This window comes from Melozone crissalis, unplaced genomic scaffold, assembly GCF_028551555.1.
Source record: "Melozone crissalis strain CALT ecotype California unplaced genomic scaffold, PUWL_Pcris_2 ptg000034l_1, whole genome shotgun sequence".
Lineage (NCBI taxonomy): Eukaryota > Metazoa > Chordata > Aves > Passeriformes > Passerellidae > Melozone > Melozone crissalis.
The window spans coordinates 12,839,704-12,861,904 of record NW_026535812.1 but is presented as its reverse complement, the minus strand read 5'-3'; positions in this window follow the sequence as shown (position 1 = coordinate 12,861,904).

Genomic DNA, 22,201 nt, shown 5'->3' with positions numbered 1-22,201 from the left:
TAACAAAACCTCAGCCTCATTGTTACTGTATCATGTCTGCATGTAGTTTCTTGCAAGGGCTAGCAAGTATTGGGACAACTCTCAACAAGACTGTGCAGAGGGCTTCAAGGCTTATTAAGTAGACATGTAAAATTAAATAGAGAAAACAAAATTGCATGATTGCAAGATATCTGTCTGAGGGATAAGGATTTATGTATTTATCTTCTTCTTCTTAGGGAAAGTTTGCTTGGACTTTGTTCTGCTCTGGCTCTGAGAAGGTGCAGAGAAGAAGGAATTGCAGAGCTCAGGGATCCCAGGAGTGCCATAGACTTGACCTGATGGAGGAGCTATTCCTGTCTATGTCTATATTTATGTATAAGTCTGTTACTAATAAGGACAAAATGTAGCAGGAAAAAAAGAAAGGATCAGAGAATAGATCTGAGAATGTTCAGAGAATTGAGATAGATCAGAGAATTGATCAGAGAATGTTTTCCTATCTGTTGCTGTCTGAAGCAAGTAAAGCAGCACTGAAATTTAGAGGTCTGTTATACAGATTAACCAGATAACATTTCTTCTCCCTTTTCCCATATGTGCCTCGTGCATTTCTCTTGTTGCTGGTAATGTGGCATATAATGTAACAAGAAGGTGTGCTGCAGAATTTGTTTGTTGGCCACCTCCAGGAGAACATAATAAGCATAACACAGACAGCAGAACATGACACACAGCTTTCTGTTGTGTTGATCCAGCATCTGTCAGTTTCTGAGAAATTAAAGCCAAGCACCAGAATTTGAACTGGGGCTCAAAACTACAGCAAAAGACATGATTTTGGGTCTCATTGTGCTCAGCAGGGGTCACACTCCACAGCAGAGGTACCAGAGGGAAAAGAAAAGAAAAGAAAACAGATGTAGGTGTGGAGAGCCTCAAATCTCTGCACAGTGAAGCTGCTCCACATCACTGGTGTTACATGGTGTTATATATGGTATTAGAACAACATTATGGGGGGTGTTGTAGTTCAGTTGTTATTAGTAAGTGTCATTGTGTGCTGATTGCAAGCACTCAAGTGTTCAGAAGGGGGAATCAAGGATACCAAATGGGGAAAAACAATACACAGGAGTCTAATATCCTTAAGAGGATAAATTATCTTTTCCTTGAGAAAGCAGAAAATGTTAATGGCTAAGTCTGCCGAGACATTTTCTAATAGAAGTAAATAAAGATGCAAAAGATCATTCCAGTCCTTTAATGTGCAATTATAAAATATCACTTCTTACTGATCTTGGCATGACAAACTGATTGACTCACTGTAGAACATTCCAGTGAGTTTATGGCTGGTGAATCAGGGGAAAGGTTATTTTTGGTTTAAAAAAGATTAGAAATGAGACAGAAATGGGCTGATAAGCATGTGCCATTTGGCAGTCTTCTTGGGAGTTACTGGGGCTTGGTTTGTCATTGTATGTGAAACCGTATGTACAACCAGTAGAGATTGTAACCCAAGTGTCCCAGAGACAGAGACCTGTGCTGTGGGGCTGCAGCCAACTCACTGCCAGCCACTTGGAGAACTTTGGACATAACAAACATAACTTCTACCAGGGCAGCCTTTCCATGCACATCACAGTGGCAGGCCTTTCATAGGTCGCTGCACACATCAAGTAAAAAATCAACTTTTGAGCAACTTTGGTTATGCACCTTCCTCTTCAGCTGTTTCAGAAGGGCTGTGGCCAAGCAGGTGAGAGGCTCCTGTATTCCAGTAGTCCCAGGCAGATGAGATGGCCTCTGGGATTTTGGAACAAATCTGATGTACACCTCAGAGCAAGCTGCTGGCTGTGTCACCCTCCTCTGGTGACTGCTTTGAACACACTTTTACACGAGCATGGAAACTCCCATATAAGGGAAAGCACAACCCAGAAGAGTAAAATATTTACTGACTAGAGAAGGCACAAAAACAGGATCAACACCCTACCAGGCTGAAAATTGCTTTTCTCAATGCTTGCTCTAAGACTTAAGAGAGTCTCTAACAAGTAAGTAGGGAAGGACTCAGCAGCTGGTCTGAACCAGAGAGGGAACTGCAGCAGCCCAGGGCAGCCCAAAGGTGGAGCTTGAGATGTGGCTGCACATTTTAATCCTGGGTCCAGAGCTCAAATTGACCATGCTGTATTCATGGGAATACTGAGGCATGTGCTAAGTTCTCCCAGGAGAACCTGCTGGGTCTACCACCTGCTGGGTGCTTGATGCAGCAGGTCAAGATGATCCATTATATGTAAAATAAAGCTCCAGATTTTATACTATAAAAAATTCTGCCTTAAATGGAGCCAAGTGGCAGAGGTTTTGAGGTGTGCCATATTTTCACTCCAACAAGAAGATTAATTCCTATGTCTTTGCTGTAAGATGTCAGTAATGTGTTCCTGGGCAGGGAAAATTGGCAGAGGTTACTGGTGGCAAGATTTGCACAGTAGTTTTTTCAGCAGTTTAATAAGCCCCTTTCCCATTTCACCCCACTGAAACTATGCCAAACATGGGCAAATAATGGGGTGGAACAAGAAACCCCAAACCACTGATTGTGCCAGAAGATGTAGATTATAATGACAAGAAGTGGGAATTTGACAATCCGATCTATGTTTAGTATGAATTACCAACAGTTTAAAACGTGCTGTCACAGCCTCTTAGTCCTGTGTCAGGTAGCACAAACCTTGTGACCACCTTAGAGCTCCTGAACAGCAGAACAAGGACTCACTAAATGGAAGGAGCTTGAGGGAAGGGGCAGAATTGTGTGAAAAACATTTATGAAGCAGAAACTCTCCTAAGGAGGTTGCTAATGTTAGGAAAGCTCTCTGCAGTCTCCGAGGGGTTGTACAAATGTTCTTACCAGTTGCTTGTCTGTTTTGATTCCTAAACGCTATTTAACCACGCAGTCTGGGGACTGCAAGCCTTATGTGTTGCATTTTTCTCTGGGATGCTTTTCCAGAGATACATTCCTTCTTGCAAGGAAGAAGAGGTCTGGAGCTGCTTAGCTTCCAAAAGCAGTGTAAAGTAGAAAAGATCAGGCTGGAGCACACCTGGCCTCTTCTGGAAATCTGTGTGATGGTCATAACTCAGATAAAAAATGCAAATGATCCTGTAGCCCCTTTTTCTCTGGAGGAGTGTCATATAAGGGACATAAGAGTAAGTACAATCCAGATTGCTCCTAAAGTGAATGTTAAAATAGCACACGATTTCAAAATGGACACAGTTTTTCAGTATGCAGAGTTTTTCCGGCTGGGTTTGGTGATCCAGGCTTGATTTGAATTTTATTTTAGTTTTCTTAAAATATTCAAATGCAAAGGAAAGAAAAAAGGAAAAGAAAGGTTGTAATGTTCTCAGTCGCATGCTGATAAGCAAGATAAATTCTCTTTTCAGAAAACTGTGCACAATATATTCCTGCACTTTAGAATATAGTTGAGATATCTGGCTATAAATATGGTTCTGTATGTTCTTCATGCATTGAATGAGGAGGTTTTTCCCACAGCCCTTCAGCTCCAGAACTTTTTGAGAGCAGACTGTCCCATCCTGCAATGAAAGAGCCAATGTAAATGGAATATGAGGCTAAGCAGGTCCCCAAGAAGTATGTTGGTGACAGCAAGGCAAGGTGAGCCAGAGTAACTTTGGGATAATACAGGGAGTTTGGTGTCAGAGCAGCATGAAAAAGAAAGGAAAAAGGGCAGTGCTATTTCATGGTCAGGTAGTTTACCCTGAGTGCAGTGTCCACAAGAGGAGTGTGGGAGAGGTAAGGAAATGTGTGAAAAATACCACAACTATGTGAGCTAACTGAGCTGGCCTGTGGCGAGGCTGACAGGGATCCAAGCTGCAGTGAGGAGCTTTTCTTTTGTGTGTCCCTGACAAAGCACTTTGATGTTCTGTGGCATGTCTAAGGTACCTCCTCACATCTCTTTCCTTTAGAAGCCTGTCAGAAATGCTGTGTTGGACTGTGCCTAAAATGTTTCATATGTCTTGAATCCAGCGTGCTCAGTCTGAGCCTTCAGTTGGCAGCACAGCCTGAGACCAAGTTTAATGCCTGTCAGAGTTTAATATGACCCAAGTAAATAACCTCCTGGCTTGTGCAGAGTGTTCTTGTCTCATGGATGCTGTGAATATTCAGAGAAGCTGTAACCCATTTGGAGGTTCCCATGACCAAGGTTCTGACCATGATATATTTCCCCTGAGAAATGCTAAAACTTGGGGTTTTTTTTCTAACTAGATTCTTACAGTAGGATTTTAAATTCACATTTGAGTGCCCTTGATCCATATCCCAGTTCTAACTTGCTTTTGTGGAAGGTTGTATTTTGATAAAAACGAAAGTTAACCAAATAAGCTGCCTAAATCTGTATTTAGATGGCAAATTTTAGGCAATGCTGAGTAAATAACCAGTTTTAAAGCTTAATGTGACCTTGAACTGTTTAAAAAGATGAATAATAGTTAAGCAGCACCCTTCTAAAGTCTTCTTCTGTAACCTCCTTGCAAGAGTGCTGCTCCTTGCTTGCCCATAACCCCATTGCTAAAATAACTGGGGTGACATCACTACTTGAGAATGATGGAAGTCTTTGGATTAATGGTGATCCACAAAAAGAGCACTGTTACCAGAAGGGTAGATAATGATCTGTTTCATTGCATTATACCAACACAAACAAATACTTTTTGGCTACTGAAATGCTATCAAGTGCAGATCATTAGTTTATGCAGTGTTTATGAGATCACCACAAACACCAATTAGTATGGCTGATGAAGAGGACGTTATCTGTGGAACAGTGTTTGCCGCCCCTATTCACAGTCCATAATGGTCTAATCAGTCAGTCTGAAGTGCTGTGAATAAAGGAGCAGATCCTGGTTCTGTTTCAATGGGTTTGAATTGTTTTCAGAGAGTTGCATAGCACTACCACAGTTAATGGAGCTGTACCAATTTACACTGGTTGAAGAACTGGTAAATGCAATGGAGGAGAAATAGGTACTTTGAAGTTCTTCTGCTCTTGTCCTGACACTGGCTTAAAGTTTCTTGGTATGAGAATGTCAGCCATGAACGTGCAAGTTAAGGTCAGACAATGGCCAGAAGAGCAGATGTACAGGTTTTGGCAATTTCACTGGTTCTTCTCCAAATATGATTTCCAGATGTAATCCCTTTGCTTTAATTCTTCCAAGCGCTATTTGGAGCAGTTTTAAAAATATTTTATTATCTTAGTTTTTTTGGTTCCAGTAGATAAAACCAGTCCATCTTTCTGAAGAGTACATAGTAATATCTGACTACGTTGTGGCAAAGTGCTGCAGCTTTATTTTTATTGTCTTCTCTAAAACTGGTATAAACCACAGAAACTGAAAAGCCTTCTTGGGAAAGGGGGTGATAAAGATAAAAGAAAGCAGCATTTAGTTTTGTCTCCAACCAGTTCCAAATGTGCCACTGTGCCTATTACATCCCATAAACACCAGGGCAAAAGCACCAGCTGCTCATTACTCTCAGAGGAAATGCTATTTCCTCTCCTTTTGGCACAAACTACTCCCCAAAAGGAAAACAGGCCTAGTGAACTGCAGCTAAACATGAAGTCTTTGTAATGATGCTATATATAAACAATGTGATGTGATATGTCTCTTCTGACAGCCAGTCCCTATAAAAATATAAAATGCAAAAAAGTGCTGAACCAAAGGGTGTAAAAGGTGTTTGTATATGAATCTGCTCCTGAAAGGAATTTCCCCAAGCTCAGCCATGGCTGTTGCTCATTGGGTGGCTGGGATGCAGACAGGCAGGGAACTAAGCACCCTTAATATGTTAATGCCACTCAGAGGTCTCCTGCTAACGCCAGTTAGAGAGCAAAATCTGTTTAAAAACCAGGATCAGCTGAAAAGCTCTATGTGCTGCTTTACGTTAAATAGGAGGCACGTTGAAACATCATTAATATTTGAGATGCTCTTTGATTTAAAACACTCATTAGTGCTTCCCAAGTATTGGAAAGCAAACCAGAGGGAGAATCAGCACTCTCGTAGGCGAGGACTCCTGAGGATCTTTGAGTTGTTACTCATCCAAACACCAGCCTAAAGCAGCTAGAATCCATCCCACACCAGTATCATCCATTTTTATTAGATAAATTAAAAAGGTGAATGTTCTCAGCTTTTTGTTGTTCAAGGACCACAGCTGTTGCCTGCTGCTTTCATAGATAAATGCAAAACATGACTGTTTTTGCCATCACCTCTTTTCCCAGCTTGGTCTGCCCAGGAAGATCTGAAGTTCAGATCTGGAAAGAAAAAGAGAAAATCCAGCAATTTATTTCTCTGGTGCCAGTTGATAAATAGGAGATATTGGTATTTTCTAATGAAAGGATCAGGGAATAAAAATTGTGGAGCAAGGAGGTTATACCAGTGAAAGGTCTTTTACAGAATAATGTGCTGGTGGGCTGGGAAGAAAAGTCTCTGAGTGATCTGAAGGATATAAACACAAGGATATGAACATGATAATATGATATAAGGACATGAACACAAACTGGGAAGGAAAGGTGTCAACATAAGCTAAGATCTAATACTACTGGAATATAATTTAAGAGGTATTGCCTCTGTGGCACTTAGATTATATTGCTCTGAGGCATGGGTGGAGAACCTCAAACTTAAAAACCAAAATGTCCAATCACATGAACAGGATGGACGGATTTGTAGCAGAGTTTCATACAAAGTCTGCTGCCTTTCCATACTGGGAGAGGGAAAAGTGGAAAAAAAGAGTCAAATCAGTTGTTACTTGCTAATAATCCAAGTAAGCCATCTAAAAGATTGTGAAAACAATAGCAGATGCTAGTAGATAGAAATTAAAGCACATTCAACTCAGAATGCAAATAGTTCTGAGACCGTAAGGTTTCCCTAAAGCTCTGGCAAACATTTGGCTGGATTGATATTTTGGGCACTGATCTGCATAGCATCTGAATGTGAGCTGAATAAGAGCAATGCATAAAGGCAGATTTTTACTAGAGAAAAAAAGGCTGCCTATTGCCTTCTGTGAGGCTGAGAGATGAGTTCTAAAAACCCTTATGGCAGACTGCCTCGATTTCTGTCAGTGTGTGGAGCCTCCACCCCCCTTCCATCCCAGAGCCCCTGGAACACAGTGCAGAGGGATGAGGCTGCTCTCCAGCCCCACTTCCATCCCAGAGCCCATTCCAGCACAGTGCAGAGGGATGAGGCTGCTCTCCAGCCCCACTTCCATCCCAGAGCCCATTCCAGCACAGTGCAGAGGGATGAGGCTGCTCTCCAGCCTCTCAGCCTGTCCAACCCAGCCCTTGGGCACAGTGCCAAAGGCCCTGGGTCAGGCCAGTAGCTGATGTAAACCAGAATAATCCCAATTCCCGTCAGCCTGAAAGTTTTACTCTGCCAAAGCACACATTGCCTTTGGTTCTGGAGCTGTCAGAAAAATAGTGGAAAATCCTGATATTGCCAGTTTTGCTTTTCTTCCTCTCTCTCTCGATTTGCTGTAGCACATCAATGAGAGACTGGAATGAGTTTAACACTTAGATTTTGAATAGCAGCAGAAGTAGCTCCAAATTTTGGCAGTCATTAAGGCTGTGGGTTAGTAAGTTGTTGGGTTTGTGTTACAGAGCTCACTCCTCTGCTCTGTAGTGAGTACAGGGAGCATGAGCACATTTTGGTGTCTTGGGTGAACGTGTGTCCTTCTCCCTAGGTCAGAGCCCTTCAAATAGCATTTTACAGAAACATCTCTGTGTCGCAATTGATTCTGATTTCCTTGACCTTGTGCTGCTGCTGATGACATATTTAGCCTATAAGGTACGAATGTCCTTTTGAAAACATTCCTGTCCCTTCTAATTAGAAATATGATAGCATAAATAACAATTTTGGGTGTTGATATCAAATACACAGTTGAACCTTTATTCACAGAAAATTGCACTGCTAGAGCTCACTGCCTATTTTTTTTCTTTTTGTCTTAAAAAATGTGCTCAATTTTCATAAAAATGGTTCACACAACAATATTGATGTTGAAAATGTTAATATATTTAGCTTTTAAAAGCAAAGTAACAAAACAAGTTAAACTCCCAAAATTTCATTGAAAAAACAATCAAGATTTTATCCACAATGTAGGAGAGATTACAGTTTTTGTAAAAATTAAAATATCATGAAATATTTCAGGTAATCCTAATATTGGTTTTTGAGACTTATGTTAAAAGGCTTGGATTAAAACCAGAGCCTGTATTCACTGCTAATTATCCATGTACTGTGTCTGGTGCAATTTGTGTCAAAAGGCAGTCAAACATCCAGCAACATTATGGCCTTATTGCCTAAGTACACAAGATTGAAGAAGCAGGGAGTTAAATTCTCCTGTCTGATGTAGGAAAATGTTTCCTAGCACTGAAATCCAGTGACATGGAAAGACAGAGAGGCTTTCATTGCAGCTAATGGCAGTGTACCTATCCTGCAAGTAATTACCAGGCTCTGGTCTTTGGTGCTTCCCTGCTCATGAGACTAATGTTTATTCAGAACAATAAATATAAGGTCTATGACACTTTTAAAGTAATGTTCAGATGTGTCTGTGTAACCATGGATGAGTGGTGCTAGTAGTTTTATGCTTTAGTAAACATATTTGACTCTCTGAGTGCTCCAGGGACAGTAGTGGAGTGTGGCAGATGCTGGAAAAGCTGTAATGATTTGCAATTTTGGATGAACTTGTGTTAATAGAGAGTGTAATGACAAGGTAGCAGGATCAGCTTCCACTGACTTATTCTTTCTGCTTCATGCAGAATATTAATGATTCATTTAGCATTGATCTGTACGGATTCAAAGCACAGATTTGTATCTATAATCTAGGAGATTGGTTAATTTTTATATCCTCATGCTAAGTAAATCTTACTAGTGCTCACAGCTGTCTCTGTGTAGTTAATGACCCTGAATAAATTCCATTATAATTCCTGGATGAGGCAAAGGTTTTTCATGGTCAGGAACGGAAACCCTGCCCATCACCAGCCACCAGCCCAGGTGTAAATGAGCCCTCTCGTCCCTAGAGTGAGTAACTTCCACAAGGTGTTGAACATTATCAACTACCACATACTTGAAATGGGAATTTAATGCACTCATATCCCAGAAACAGGGCTAGTTTTTTCCCAGTCATGTGCAACACTCATGAATGTGTGCTAAGCAGGATTTTTTAACATTTGCCAGCTTTATAAGAATCCCTGTCAAAGTCAACGTTGCTAATCATACACAAAGGTCTTAGCTTGATTTTTAAACTTTTGCCAAATCCAGACTTGTGTTTTCAGTTTTGCCCAAAAGGAATAATTGAATTTATTTCTCTCAGTGCGTGATGATTTTGGAAACTTTTTGTTCTTCTGACTTGATAAAAGTACTTTTACTTGAAGTTATCATTTCATCTGGCCTGAGCACCAGTGTGCCAGACACAGATGGCTGGAGGAAATGTTTACTTATTTTCTTTGTCACAGGTGAGAAGGAACATTTTTACAGGGGTTATTTAAGGCACTTTCAACTTACAGGCAAAAGGATTGTTTCTTTATTTTAAATTTTAGATACTTAACAATCAAACCCAGTAAAGTAAGGAAATGACTGGCTTTTGGAAAACAGGAAATGACTATGGCTTTTGGAAAGCAGTAAGCATAAATGTGATAGTGATAGAATGGAAGAAAGATCTGTATTTAATCAATTTGATCAAATTTAACCTTTACAAAATTGAGCTTTGCCTGCATAAGTCATGCATACACCTGCTGTGCAAAAGGAGGAAATGTTCTGTATCTAGGAGACTACAGCCAGCTAATCAACTTTAACAGTATATTATTTTCATGTTTTAAAATTTTTTTCCTATCTAAATCCTAGGGACTGACTAACAAGAACACAGAGTACCTGTGGTGCCTTTTGATTTACAAGCTTCTAGGTCTGGTCCATGACTCAAATTTATCTCGTTCATAACTGCAAGAGCAATGTGAAATTTAGAGTTGCTATCACAAATGTATAATAGAAGAAGTAGCTGAAATTTTCCCTCTAGTGATAACATTAAAACAAAATAAAGATGGTGGCTATGAAGTAAAAAAGGAATAATAGATGTGTTTCCTTTTGTGTTATAAAAGAACAGTCTTCTTCAGGTGCTAGAACTGTATTTAGGGCCAGGTTTAGGTCTCAATTTCACATTGCCTAGCACCTGACTCTACAGCAGGAGCTGCTGATGTCAGTGGCACCATCTGTAGAGCAAGGAGTTACTCAGTGTGATCAAAGATGTAGAAACAAGCTCTCCATAATTTTAAAATGTTTTCCCATCTGGAGTTGCTGTCATAAGTACTCTAGTGGAAGACTCTGGTAGTTTTTCCTACCCAAAGTGGGGAGTCTCCAATTCTTGTGTAAAAGTGAGGCTGGACTGGGGTAGCAGTTCTGGGATGGCTGTTGAGGATATGCCCAGTGCATAAAAACTCACTTAAGTTAATGGCATCATCTTATTACACCCAAATCCTATAAATTTCTAGAATAACCTAAATGAGAAACTTAAAAGTAGACAGAGACAATATCCACTTTTTAATTAAATGCTAAAGTAAATACTGTGGGTGGTTTTTTTAGAATAATTTCAGTGAAAATGCAAGCCAATCTTTAAAGGAATAGAGAACATGGAAAGAGGGAAAGAGGAGATTAAATTTTCATTTGGGGTAGATTTTTATTAAATAAAATATTGTCTAGACAGCTCCAAGTTACACAGGTAACTTGGCTAGTATGAATAACCACTGGTGGGGAGTCAGCAAGGCACTTCAGGAAGCCTGGATATGTTTATTTTATCCTGAGATTGCACAGAGAAGGGAGAAGAACTCTTTTTCTATATCTGGGGTATCTCACTGGTGAATTCCCTTCTCTTTGGGCTGGTTTTACTGGCTTGTGTAGACAGATCTCTTTTTTTGTTTACTTCTCTAGGAACAGCCCCCCAAGCAAGTAATGAAAGCCATTTCATTTACTATTTCATAATTCACCTGAGTATCAGTATTTTTCATGTAATGTTTGTCCTGCACTGGCTCATTAATATATCCTGTAGTGCTTTACGAAAAAAAGTGGAGGCATTCCTCTATTTGACACATCTAAGTGGGTAAATGATGCATTGACTAGACAGAAATGGAATTCTGATTTATCACTTCTTTACCTAAGTTTACTCTTTAATTCTCTGCTTCAGTCATTGCCTCACTGCTGCCTGGGAGATTCCAAACCATATATTAAAATAAAGAAAAAAGGGGTGAAAAAAAGAAAAAGAAAAAAAGAGCAGAGCAGACCTTTCACAGATGAATTTGTTACTCTTTCAGTGAAAGTCAGAACGCAAATACTTTGACGTGTGAACACATCATGAATATTTTTCTCCTGTGCTTTTCATATTACTAGGACTGGAAATGACACAGTAAATAATGGAGCTCCTCTGATAGTCCAGAAGCACCACCAGTATCTTACAGAAAATCTATTCTTACAGGCTTTTGCCTGATCTCAATACATGTTTAAACCAAGAGTGCTTATTCAGAATGAAACAATGCATCCCTTGGTCCATCTCATGAGCAGCTTAAACCAGTTTCAGCCATTAGAAGTTCAATATTAAAGCAAAACTGAATTAACTTGGGACAGTTAGTTTTTCTTTTTGGAGACTTCTCTGTCTAAAAACTCTTAAGAATCCTTCAGAAGGCTTTGGAGTCCATATACATGCAAATAACAGGATAAGTGTATGGATGAGTTTGGGGGTTTTGCATGGCAATTGCTTCTCCCCTTAATTTTTTCACCTTGCCTAGAAAAATACTTGGAAAACAACAGGTGCTTGAGCATTTTTGGGGCATTTTTGTTTTGTTTTTTAAATCATGAGAAACCAGCCACAAGACTTTTTGTTAGTTTTCTTTTCTCACAAACAGAACCAGCCCTAAAGCCACTCTTTATCATTAATAAATCAAAGAAAGTAGGAAAACTCCTCAGGGCCTACAGCAACCTCCTGTAGCTCATTTCCCTAACACCAATGTAGATCTATCATTAATATATTGTATAACATTAATAGCCTTGGTAGAAGCAACAAGAGCTATGGCTGAGGAATAGGAAAATGAGATTTACTGACAGTCTGATCTAATTGCCATCAAAGGCGGGGAGTGAAGCAGCAATTCATAGGCTGTGTGCAGAGGCAGGGCTGCTGTGTCAGAATGTGCTGTCTTTGAAGGGGAAAAAGGTTTGTCAGTGAAGTCTCACTGAAGTGAAAGATCTCTGATGCTACTTTCACTCCAATTACAAACTATGGCAGAGATGAATCAGGGCCGCCACACTGCCTCTTCCATGATTTTCTTTTAGATTCTTTATTGGGTTTTTTTTGTACAGAAAGTCACAGCAAAGCAAAATTATTTCCTAATGTTTGAATTTTGTTAGTGTTCAGAGTCAGCAAGCAATGTGTGATGCCTGTGAAACAATTGGAACACTTCTTGCTGTGCCTTCCCATGACTGCCAGCAAAAGCTGTGTGTTGGGAAACCCTGCTCACCTGTGAGGTGATGCTGGGGGAGGATGGCCTGCCATGAACTGCAGCTTCCTCAGCTCTCCAGCAGAATATTTCTCCATTGAAACCCTGTCTGTCAGAAACCCAGCATTTTTTAGAGGAGAGTTTGGAGTTTGCACTTTGGTTTTGTCTGTAAGTGTGCAGGATGGGGGGAGCTGGGCAAAGGCACCTCTAGTTCCCTCCATCCTCTTCCTGGGAGCTCCAGCCCAGAGCTCCTAGTGTGGCTATAGCTCTGCTCACTTGGAGCTTGGTGACCTGGTGGAAACACCTTTATCCCATGATTATATACTATTTAGATCAAAAAAGTTATATTTTGGGGTTTTCCACAGTGGTCCAATAGTTTCAGAAGTCTGACACTGCATTTTTCATCTGTCTTCTAAATAAAAGTCGAAGTTTTAGTGCCCAGTGGAATAGGAATTCTGGGTGTAAATCAGACCAGCTGCAGAGCTGGTATTGCCTCTATAGGCTATTGAGAAAAGTGAGATGTTTTCCATTCACTGTGCTAATTAAAGCTTTTTCATTCATGCATGGAGATTCGGCATTATTGCTACCCTTGCCTGGCACTGTAGCACAGAGTGTGTTATTGCTGATCAGATGACTGGTTTACAATTCATAACATAATTTATGGAACAGTTCAGATCTCTTGAGCCTGAAGCCTGGTGTTAGAAATAACTTCAACATAACTAGAATAGCTGGGTGCTTTCAAGGCAGAAAAACATTGGGATCCTCAGGTTTCGTTATAAAAAGAAATATTTTTTCTCATTCAGCTGTCCTGTGAGAGTATTTTGGTGGTCTGTGACTATTGTGAGGAATGGTAGCAATAGCATGACAAAATTTGTGACTGGCTTGAGTAAATTTTTAGGCCACATAAGATTTTGCAGAAATGACAGAATGCTAAGCAGACAAAATAAAGCATCATCTAATGGCTGACTACATATGATATCTGTATACATTTAAATGTCATTTTGGGTACACAGCAATTTGTGGAGCAAGCAGATCAAGGCATTTGCAATAGCATTTTTTGAAAATAAAATGCACTACAAGAATTTGACAGTGTTTTACTCTGTCATTTTAAATTATGTTTTAGCAGTGTCAGTTTGCACTTCAATATTGAATATTATTTATTAATTTAGTGTCATTATTGCATATGATGAGCCAATTTTACTTTGAAATGAAAATCAAAAACTTTTATTTCAAGTCTGTTCTTAAAATATTCCTTTTTTCTTAACAGAGACACTTTCTTGTTGTTTTCTGTCTGCCTACACTGATGTGATGAGGTAAAAAGCTCATTTCTTTCCAAATGAATATATAATGATGCTAGTACTAAAACAGTTAACTGGATAGCTGATATTTACAAAAATCTTCAAATGTAATGACTTCAAGTTCTTTGTTGAATATTCATTAAATATCCTTTTCTCATAGGGGTTGTAAATCCTCTGAAATGCAATATATACACACTTTAAAATTTGACAGAAAATACTCGTATTTCTAAGATAAAGGGTTTTTTCTTCTTTAAGCACTCTCTCAAATCATATATAATCAGGAACATTGGCAACACTGCTGCTCAGAGAAGGACAGAGTGAACATCAAGAAATCCAAATGAATTCAATCCCATTAAATGTAATGGTGTGGTAAATCTCACTATACCATCTGCTGTAGAAGGCTGAGACACTATTGGAATTCCACATCTTATTTACATAGCAGATAAGAATGTGTTGGGAGATTTATATGGTGAATGAACACCCAGAGACAAAACTAAGTTTCTAGTCTGTTCACATCTGGGGAACATCTACATCTGTGGAGCATTATACAAAAACTACTGTAAGTTAGCCTTTCTCTGAAAGGCCCTGCCACTTCATTCCAACATTACCCATTAAGGAAAAAAACCCCAGCACAAAGTAGTGAGAAAGTTCCTGCAAACACTGGTGGGAGCTGAGCTACTTCATCACAAGAAAACCTAACCTCCCCTAATTTAGTACATATTTCCCAAAGAATTAGCATTGAACATCGGAACAAATAGGTTGTATCATATTTAAAACATCTGTGCTGTGAGCTCAGGAATGAACCTGTGGCAAAACATTAAGGAAAATATGCCACAGATTTATTTTTTCCCTCTCTTAAGCACTCAGGTTGACACTCTGCATTTTAACTATTCAAAGCTTTCATTTACTGAAACAGAGCTGAGCTGCAGCCCAGTGTTAAAGCAGATATCACAGATGTAACTTGCACAATAAATGAACCACAGAGGAACAAAACACTGCACAGTAGCCTCCACCTGACATGCTCCTCTTTATCATTACATTTAATAAATCTTGAGCTTGCTTGGGAATGGCATGTCCTTTGTGCACATTGATTGTAAAACCCATCACTTGTCAATTCAGTTGAACATTAAAGTTCTAATACATCAAAAGTGCATAGGGGAGCTGACCTGGGCTAAGAAAGCATTTTATGCAGGAATATTAATAGAGTTCTTCTGCAGCTGCCTCATGTACTTCAGATTGGAAACCTCTGAACCAAAGCCAATTGACAGTAACATATTTGGAAAGGAAGATGCTTTTAAATTACCTCCTTTCCATTTAATCAGACAAGCAACCTCTGAATCCCAAGCTGTAGGTGAATGTTTAAGAGAACATTCTTTATATAGTTAGCTGAACCATGCCCAAGAGCACCCACTGACAGCTTTCCTATTACCAGAAGGACAATGAATCATATGAACTTTGCTGACACACATGCTATAATAATTGTTACATTTTCCTTTAGAATATATCCTTGGGCTCGCTTTTGGCTTCACCTTAAAGGTGACAGCTTGTAAGCTGCATAACCTAGCCTGCCACTAAATCATCAATAACAGTTCATAAAATATCCTGTGATAATTTAGCAGTGCATTGGTTCTGATCCTAATGGAATCAGACATCAGTAGTTATGCTATTTCCTCCTTGGATTCTGGATACTTCTATTGAACATTTGTTAAAACAGTTGTTCATCTACAGTGTACATATTCCTGCCAAGCTTCATGGAAATATTTCTATCCATTATTTTTTAACGTCAGCTCTCAGTAGAAGTTTGTCTTTTCCGTTTGGAACTCACTTTGCTGTTATATAGACATCTTTGTTTCATAAAGCAGACATAGTTATAAACATTAAAACAGACACATTTGTATTCCCTTTAGGATAATGTCAAAATTTTCCCAACAGCTTTCCAAGTAGGAACACACAAACAAGAACAAGTTCTGTATTTTTCTATGTCACAGCCCCATTAATTAAGTCTTCTGTTTTCAAAAGAATATCTTAAGCAATCCACATTCATATCAACTTAATTTTTCTCCACTGAATGCTCTAAAAGTGATTTCTGGGCAGCATTAACATATTTTGGATGCTAAGGCAGTATACTAATATTATGATTTTTTTATTTTTGATTTATGTATTGTTACAAGGTTAAAAAAAATCTTATTGAAGCAGTAAGTTTATTACTTGTTCCTTAATCATGGTAAACATTTGTCAGTAGAACCAGTGCCAACAATGTTAGCAGAGAAGAGATATCAATAGACTTTAGGCAGTATTTGCTATGTGGTGCCCCTTTTGTCCTGGATTCCTTTCTGGCTTTTTTCCCATCTTGGCAGAGCCCTGATGGGAGCTGGTATTAGGCTGGGTATTGCCTGCAGGGCCCCTCATGTCCCTGCCACACCTGGCCCATGGGGTGGCAATGTTTCTGTGTTTGCCTGCAGAGCTGGGGCATGCCTGGGCTCCAGGGTGTCCCTGGGCAGGGCAGGTGCCACCCAGGGCTGTCCCCAGCTGCCACCAAACCCAGAAAAGGAGGCACGAGAGCTGACTGAGGACTTCCCCATGGGTTCATGCAGCTGATTTAACCAGTAAACCCATTGAGATGGGCTACTTGGCAGTAAATAACCTGGAGCGGCTCTCTCCCTTCTGTGGTTCTATGCCCCTAGATGTCTAAAAGTGATTAATATTAAATCTCTTCTTCACATTTAGCAATGCTTTGGGATTTGCCTCATGAAATAATTGTAGTTAAAGACACTGGCATTGTCAGATAGCAGTTCTATAAATAAAATTTTGGATTTCTTACTGTGCAGATTATTCTGTGAATTAATTTCTGCATAATTTTATTAATTCCTGTAATATTTTATTTTTGAAGTAGCTATTTTATTTTATTTTCATTTTAGAATAAAATAGAATATTTTTATAATATAAATATAAACAAAAGTATATATATATGTGTGTGTGTGTGTGTAAAGTAAATGTTCCTTTGCTGTGACAAAAAATTACAACAGAATGCATGACTTGTAGCTACTTTGATTGATCTCATTCTGTCCCATTTATGTCTTTCAAAGGCAGCATCATTTCTAGGTCAGCCCCACAAAGAAAAGGCCATGGCTCACCAAAGTGTTTCTCTTGGCCATCTCCAAGAGCTCTGTAGGTACCCTGTATGGGGCTGCAGATGCAGTGGGGTAGGGAATAATTAGAATATGTGTCCTTCTGGCTGCTCCAGAAGACCTCCACAGTTCCATCCTGAGAGAATATGTTCCCTTTTCCTTCTGCATGTCCCCAGAAGGTCTTCCAAGAAAAATCCCCAGATCTTTCTTGATTTCTCCAAACCCCAGGCTTCCACAAAAGCTTCAGCACCAGTGTTTTACCAACCATTCAGGAGTTTTTGATTTGCTGAGCGTGCACTCTGCCTTCTCAGAGGACTTTTTTACTCTGTTACCAGACTCTCAGCAACAGCAAGCACCTGATGCCTCTGTCCCTTGTCACTAAGCTGATTATCTTCAGCCCTCTGATCTTCCACTTTCTCCTCCCCACACTCTGTCATTTCTCTTTTGTGAGCATCTTGTCTTCAGTTTTCCTTTCTTTTGTAACAATCTGTTTCAGATCTAATTCCACATTTCCTCAACTTTGTCCTTGGGATAAATTACTGGATATCATATATGAAAAAATACATATATGAATAACTCTGCAAAGGCATCAATAAAAAGGCCTCATGGTAACTGCAAGACTTACTGTGACCTCTTTTCTTCCTAAATTTTCCTATTGCCTTTGTTCCTTCTGCTTTTTGCCTATGTTACTTCATACTAGGATCTGTCCTCTTTACCACGTGGAGGCAAGAAACCCCTGATTTATTTGGCTATTCTGTTAAAACAAAAATGGAAGAATCCCATGCAAATGTAGTTCTTGTATTCACTTGAGCTACCCCTCATTTCCTTAGCCAAAATGAAGAGAAATGTTTGAGCTGCCTTCTCTAGAAAATGTGTTAAGTCCTAATGAACATTATGCAGCAGGGAAACACAGGAGTTATAAAGCCTTCCCAAGACTGAACTCCTGTTATTCCCTCTGAAGGGGTCCATCACTGCCATTCTGGGCAAGGCTTGCAAAGACTGCTTGAGAATTATATAACTTTCTGCTTTATTTCTAAGATATAAATTTTTGCCTCTCTCTGTGTTTTTTTTCCTTTCTTATAAAAATGTCAATCCATTTCACACAATGTTATCTTTTTCAGTCTACAGAATGATACCCATAATACATACAGTTATTGTTCAGATAGAGGTTGTTTTGAACTCTTGATTACAGGTGGAATATTTGATGTGTTCTGATCATATCCAATATCTCACTATTTCACATATTTTGTTATATTTTGATAACATGCCACTTATTCAATTGGAAGTTTTTCTCAAACATCAGTAAATCTTTACTTTACAATGGGAAAACTTGCTTTGTAGTTTATAGTTCCTCCAATAAGAGCTGTAGAAGGAACTGGACTGTGTAACTTCTCTCTCAAGGACAGAACTGTTTTATTTACAAACACTCAGCATCACAGAGGTCTGAAAATACCAAGGTACTTTTTGCAGCTAAGGTGATATTCATTAAACATGGGCTTTAATTTACTTCATGACCCTTCAGTTGCTGGTATAACCCACTAACTGAGATCACAATGTTTAAAAAATCCAATATGGATTGGGTTTTCACAGAAGTAGCACACTGAGAACTACTGAGCACACTGAAGAGTCTGTGGAAAAGCCTTGCTGCAAGGGGGAAGAGAAGCAGACAGACAACAAACCATGTTTACATAGTCAGGAGATATACTATCTATATTTAATTTTAATTTAGTTTGCAACTACTCATGTACTGGTTTTCCCAAATGAATTATCAGACTTTTATCTTAGCTGTCCTTCACAACAAAGACATTAACTGTTGTCTGACTTTTGACTAATCACTATAGAACACATTCTCTACTGAAAATTAGTTTGTGTGTGTACAAGAAATAATGCTGACTACTCAAAATACTGAAGTTTTGACAAAAAATGGTCAGAAAACATAGATATATAAATGTATTTATGCTTTGTCAACAGATTTTTTGCTTTGTCTATTATCAGAACACTGGAAAAAATTACAAAAAGTCCTGTGATCGGACTGTGTGCAAAGCACTGAACCATAAGTCAACCCCAGTGTGAATCAGAATCCACTATGAGTTCAAGTTGTATTCATTCACACAGGTTATTTTTCATTTTTATACTTCTTATATCCTTCTCTACAATGAAACTTACAGTTTTTGCTTTAGGACAGCTAGAGGATGGCCTGTTTTTATGCTTGACCCCACCTATCCAGAGTCATGGAAATAACACAGAAAATGCTTTTTTCTGTCTTTGTGGCTGCAAAAATATATCATTGTATGGTCCTGGTCCTTCAGAATTGCCCTTTCAGAATGAGAGGAGGTTGGTGGCCACAGGCTGCTGCTGCTGCAGCTCAGCCTCAGGACCAGGAGCATTTGCAGCTCCACCCACCCCTTAGGCAGGGTGGCTGCTTTTTGGAGAGAAAAACAGCATCACAGGTTTTGTAAGGCAGACTGGATACTCTGAAGTGTTCTGCAGCTATTCCAATTGCTAAATGTGCCTGAAGATGCCTGTCAGTCAAGACACTGTCAGACTGGAGCAGCCAATAACCCTATTCTGCTCCGGAATATTTTCAGATAGAAAACCAATTTTTTTGAAAAGAGAAAACATAAATTCTTCAAAACCAATGCTGAGTGTAATCTTGCTTCTGAAAACAACCAAAAGATGGTTTCTCCTACAGAGCAGAAGGCTCCTCTTGTCCTCCTTACAGTCTCTCCATCCTAGTGAGGACAGTGATATTAGCTCAGAAATGCCACTGTTGAGTAATTAAAATGTGTTCCAAGACACACAATCTTTCTTTAGTTATTATTCCACAGATTTACAAATGTTTTGTATGCCTATGAAAAATACAATGCCCTATTCTGCCAAGCCAGGAAGCACAAAACTCCATTTTATTGATTGAGGGATGTCAGCAGTAAGCACATTAATACTTATGCACTGTGTTTTTCCTATGGCATTCTGACATTAGCTATGATGGAAAAAATCTTAGGGTATTTCCTAGTGAAATAGCACAAAATAAATCAAATTCTTAATGGAAGCTCAGATCTCACCAGAGCCCTTTTTTTTATCCAGAGATTTTTAGCCATGCAAGATGAAGCCCATTAAGTAGAAGAGCAGTGAAACAATATTGCAGAACAGTGCATGTTTACTCATTAATGAGAAGTTCTCATATAAAACTGGACATTTCTTGCAGGGTGGAATCTTTTCATTGCTGGTTTTGGGAGGGAGGAAGACAGCAGAGAGGAGGGGGAGGAATCCTTTAATTGTTAGTGTAGGTTTTAAACTGACAAGCCTCAAAGGCAGAATACTGACTCTTTGATCTTAAAAGGGTTGTTAAAGGATGGTCTCACTTGTGTTTATTCAAATGTTTGCAGGTAAACGCTGATAATCTAAACTGAGTCAAAGCTGCAGAATTTAGCATAAGTGATTTGCATATCAAGAGCCTCAAAATAAACACCAATTCAGAGATCTTAAATGTTGTCAAAAACTAATCATGACTTGAAATTAACTTGGGGCTTGTCTATGTATGCAAGTCTGTGCTCAGGAAACTAAAACATCCATTGGCAAGCAGAGGTGTGATAGATGTGCTTAATCCCCACTACGAGGGCTGCGTGGTGGCTGCAGGCACCTGCAGGGACACACCTGGTGGTGGTTTGGGGCACACACCTGGTGATGGTTTGGGGCACACACCTGGTGGTGGTTTGGGGCACACACCTGGTGGTGGTTTGGGGCACACACCTGGTGATGGTTTGGGGCACACACCTGGTGGTGGTTTGGGGCACACCAGCCAGACGCAGCCTGCCAGGGCAAAGAGCTGGGCTCTGTGTCCTCCCCACCAGCCTTGCTCCTCTGGAGACATCCTCTGGAGACAACCTGTAGCTGATTCTAGCTGAGAGAAATCCTTCCAGTGAGTGCTCTTGTAGACAATTTGCATTTTCCTGTTTCTGGGCAGAGTTGTTGATTCTTGAGTTACTGGATTCCTGACAAGTTTTTTTACTATTTGTAATTAGTTGTATCAAGTAAAAGTATCATAGTTTCTAAATTACTTGATTGTCTTCAAAAATCTATTTTTAGCACTTGGTTCCTGCTACTTGTTTTACAGTTAATGACTTCTTGGCATAATTTTGTGCCTGTTACTTGACAGAAGGAATGTAATCCTGCAGGAGCAGGGAGCGACCCCTTTGGAAGTACAGAGCCTTCCTACTTCTCCTCTGAGAGTCAACAAAAATTGTCTGGGTTTTGGAAGTCTTCTGTAACTGATAAAATGAGATACTATTAATTAACATTTATCAAGTCCCATCAACTGTACAACTCAACTAAATAATACAAGATTAAAGTTTCAGCACTTCTCCTTTTGTACATTTCTGTGCATTCTCAATTTGCATCCTACATGGACAACAGAGATCTGCAAGACTAAGACCAGTTCTGGGCATTAGAACTGTATTTATGGCAGACTCCCACAAAAGGAAAAATTAGGAGCAAGAAATGGACTTTTCCAGCTGGTCATTGCTTACCCAATTCCCTCTTCAGATATTTGTCACCTACAAGATCTCTATATTTTGATGTGCCTGAAGTTTGAGCTGCAGGCATTACAGGTTATTCTTCAGGGAATAAAAGTGGTGTGTTACCAATCAATAGAGCAACTTAGTAAATTATGAAGTTTGGTTTCAATTCTCCAGATTGGGTCTCCATGAAAATTGAGTGTCTACTGGATGCACCTATGGGTCTTTGGCTGAGATTTTCATAGCAAAATAGACTTTACATAGTAAATTTGTTACCTTTTTAAAGACCTAAGAAGCATAACTGAAGTCCTTCCTTTAGATGTAGTGTCCTTAGTTGAAGTTTGTTGTTAGTACAGTGATGTTAGGCCATAATTTGATCTGAAATTACTTAGAATAAGAAGGATTTTGAGCAACAAATAGGCTTGTAGGAAAGCAACTTTTGAGAAGTTGTGAAAATTCTGTTAATTCAGTCCCTTTCTCTGGAAGGAAGGTCTGCCAGGAGCAGGGAGAAGCTGGAGTGCTAACAGAAACCCTCAGCACCCACCTAACACCAACCCTGCCCTCTGATGACAGCACTAAATTCTGGCACTCAGAAAACTTTTCTGCTGGTGTTGCCATAGCTCCCTGAGCTCAGCACCTGCAATCCAGCTGCCTCCCACTGCCATGACTCACTGACATTTCAGCACTCTGCTTGGCCACCCTGTTGACTCTACAGCTTCCTGCCTCCTGCTTTATTCTCTGCCCACCTTCCCCAGCCCCACTCCACCCACCCTTTATTAGTCACATGTCCGCAGCTCATCTGACTCTCAAACTTTCATTTG